The sequence below is a fragment of the Sinocyclocheilus anshuiensis genome, unplaced genomic scaffold (genome assembly GCF_001515605.1).
Source record: "Sinocyclocheilus anshuiensis isolate Anshui unplaced genomic scaffold, SAMN03320099.WGS_v1.1 scaffold210, whole genome shotgun sequence".
In the NCBI taxonomy this organism is placed as follows: domain Eukaryota; kingdom Metazoa; phylum Chordata; class Actinopteri; order Cypriniformes; family Cyprinidae; genus Sinocyclocheilus; species Sinocyclocheilus anshuiensis.
Window position 1 is genome coordinate 1,162,020 of NW_015547666.1, and position 3,973 is coordinate 1,165,992.

Sequence of the window (3,973 nt, forward strand, 5' to 3'; positions counted from 1 at the left end):
GGTGCTTCTACACCTTTATTAATCAGCTATCATTTCCCACTGATTTTAGGAATAAATTATGGGTAGGTTTAGGTTTAGGGATAGGGATTAGGTTAAATCTATATTTTTGGACAAGTAATGTTGATCCAGGATCAACAAAAGTCGGCGACCGCTTCGACATCACTGTCTGTTTAGCCCCGCCCACTGATTCTACATCACTGCCTGTTTAGCCCCGCCCACCGATTCCACATCACTGCCTGTTTAGCCCCACCCACCGATTCACACATGTAGTGCTTACGGAAGAGGCGAACGCGCAGGTCTACGCAGAAACCAAACAATAAAGATGCTGTGCAGTGCCAAGTTGTGGAAAAACAGTGTTTGCGTTGCCTTTCTTCTGATCCCAGCGTTAGGAAAGAGTGGATTAACTTTATTTTTAATGAAGATCCAGACCGCGTCAGTAAGAACTCGGCCCTTTGTTCACTTCATTTTATCACAGATTCGTTTACATACAAGTCACAGTTCGACAGTGTTGCCAGATTGGAAATGTCCAAGTATCGTACCAGAAGCTCAAAATTATCGTCTGGCAACACTGGTTCGACACGGGATTTTCAGAAAGATTGAAACTAAAATGACGATGCTGTGCAGACTATATTGGATCGGACAGTAATGTCACAACACACAAGTGTGAGTACCTGTTTTCACTACGTGATCACTATTGCTTTGCCTGTTATTACAGATCGTTTGATACGTACTGAGTATTTATGCGTTTTTAACCTAAATCACTGCAGCATCCATGTATGAAGGATGTAGACTGTCAAACATACACAGCTATTAGCCAATCATAACAGTGGGCATTTACTTCTGAGACTACAATCCACCACGCCTATTCAAACAGAGCGTTCTGATGAGGGGAGTTAAAAACAGAACAGAAAAATACTTACTTCTAATTAATTACTTCTAAATTATGATGCTTTTTGATGTAAAAATCTTGATAACATTATAAGTGGACCTCAGAGAAAAGTACAAAATAAAAAGCAAAGGCAGTTTATGACCCCTTTAAACGTATGCAGTGCATAGTGTACATACTGATTACAGAGGGAAGTGAGTGGAAGACTGCATTTGTCACAAGCACTGCATATACCAAAGATGCCATATGGCTTAGCTATTGCATATTTTATCTTTGTGAATCAAGTAGGTATGATCAATGTTTTGTAGTACTAGAGACTACAAAACGAATTGACAGCAGGGCCAGACCAATTAAATTCTAGCCATGTGAGCAACTACATTTCTCCTTTCTATTTCTAATTTTCTGAGTCAGAAGACATTACATCTCTGCCTGCCCACAGACCACCTGCCACACATCTCCTGCATATTTGGAAAGGGTTTTGACTACTTGGGGAAAGAAAAAAAAAATTAAATTGTTTAAGATAGGCAATTGCATGTCCCAGAATAATGATATGGAGCTTCAAGTTCTCTGGTTCTGCATGAGGACCTCACATGGTCAGTACACACAAAGTTTGTTTTATATGTGTATCTTGGAGAGCAACCTTAGATGCATCACTGCCTAATACGAGAACAGTATATCTCTCAATCTTACTGCTCTGCAGATTATGGAGTGAACTGCTCATTGGAGGTAAGATTCCCTCCCTCCAGGACATCTACTGTATATGTATTGTGGGATGTTTTGTGTGTAGTGGATTGTTTGTTCATCAGCTAGCTTGGTTTTCTGTAAGGACAAATTGGAGCTACTAGAGCGAGGTTTGAGGTCCAAAGGTTTCTTATGTAATGAACAATATGAGTAGATAGAACACTGTGTAGCAAAAAAAAAATACTGTTAATTACTTATTATATATGTTTACACACACACACACACACACACACACACACACACACACACCTGGGCGCTAAAGACACACACACACACCTGAGGGCTCAAGACCAGCAAAATGCCAAAACATCTTCTTTTATAGAGGTGCTCACTGCTGATGATCAGTTGATCAAAGGCATTTGCTTAGCAGAGCCTGACCGTTACTAACCCTCTTAATTCCTATGTTAACAGTAAGGGTGTCCTAAACGTTGTCACCCATGGCTTTTCCATTTTGGCTTTATTTTTGTTAAATAAATAATGACACGGTGCAATATGTAATGCGTTGTTGTTCATCTGAGGTTTTATTTTCCAAATTTTAAGACCAGCCAAGGACCAGATAATTTTTTAGTGTGTCCTGATATGGAAAACCATGGAATTCAATAAGGTGTCCAAACTTTTTCACATGACTGTACATACATACATTTTAAATGGATAAACAAGCTGTAATAGTCTATTGCAATGATGCTGTAAAACTGATTATTAAATATTTTGTGCATGCGCCAAATTAGTCAGCTGATTTGTGCATACATGTAAGAGAATTTTGCACATACTTAGTAGTTAACAACTGTCATAAATGTGCATTCCAGGTGTTGTTTTCACTGTTATTGAGCAGAGAAACATTACTGTCTGCATTCACAGTATGCATAGAGTTCATATCAGTTGGAAGCAGCTTCTCTTAGTCTATCATTAGCAAAGTGTACAATTTGCTCAAATGTTTTTAAAATGAGAACATCAGCATCATCATCTATTTCGATCTCATCGTTTTAGTTCTTCAGTTCATTGGCACCCCAATCTTCTCACAGCACAACTGCATCTAAAGAAAGAGAAGAGGTAAAAAAAAAAGAAGAAGATGACTACAAATATCAGACAAACTCATTATTCATAAATTATATTTACATTAAATGGCATGATCTACCGTCTCTTTGATCCTCTTGTTGGCGTATACCTTCTTTAGGTCTTTTTTCACCAGTGAACATACTTCATCCACTTTAGTCATGACGATCACTTGAGGAATTCCTACAATGATAGAATAAGTGGTCTATGAAATGGTTCAACTTTTTCTTGTTGTCTTAAAGGGGTCCTATTATGCTCTTTTACAAAGTCTTTATTTTGTTTTGGGGGTCTACTAGAACAGGCTCTCATACTAGGTTGTTCGAAAAACACATTATTTTTCACATATTTTACATTATTACAATTATTACAATTGTTAAATAAAATATCTCCTTTTGAAGTGGACTTTGAGCTTTGTAACTTTGCAGATCTTTTTTTATGCTCAAACAGCAACATTACAGACTAACTAAAGTTGAAAAAGTGAAAAAGCATAATAGGACCCCTTTAAGGAAAATGCTATTTTAAAATACTAACCTCCCCCACACACACACAAATGTAAACGTTCCTTATCACACAGTTTGACTTTTTTTGGAGGATAGTTTAACATGAGCAATGCACAAAAATGTTGTTGTCCTTGGGAACATGCTGAACGTTAAGTTCATCATATTTCTGTCAGGACCACTATCATCAAAGATGACTGACAATTAGCATACAGTTCTGGGCAAGAACTCCCTGCGCATCCATGCAGCCTAGCATGGATAAGAGCAGGGAGAGCAGCGATAACCCCCCAGGGTAAACAGAACAGAACCAACATGAATGTATTGCAGATATCATTAAAGTTCAAAAAGGTAATGTACACATTTAGAATTAGTCTGATTCAAAGGAGAATCAGAAGGCTGAATCCTGACTGACAGAGGAGGAGTTGGGGATGGAGGAGCGTAATTAGCTATTGAGCAATGCGAAAATTGCTGATAATATTGAGGGACCTTATATATGAATGCTTAGACAGGTGTCGTATTCCCATCGGTAGATGTGGATCAGCTGAGAGTCAGCTGATGTGAGCTTGACTAACGTGACCTGCCAGAACTAATGCTTACGTTTGATTTCTGTCAGGACCACTATCGTCAAAGATGACTGACAATTAGCATGCAGGTTGGATTGGCGGTATGGTTCTGTTCTGGGTAAGAACTCCCTGCGCATCCATGCAGCCTAGCATGGATAAGAGCAGGGAGAGCAGCGATAACCCCCCAAAACACAACCATATGCTGATATCCCCCAACACAAACTGATAGCAAA

The 3,973-nt window shown here is 38.8% G+C and overlaps 1 pseudogene; it reads right to left on the reverse strand.

The window, feature by feature from the left end:
• Positions 1-2,502: 2,502 nt before the first annotated feature.
• LOC107702563 (interferon-induced protein 44-like) overlaps positions 2,503-3,973 on the reverse strand; it is a 29,078-nt pseudogene continuing 27,607 nt past the window's right edge.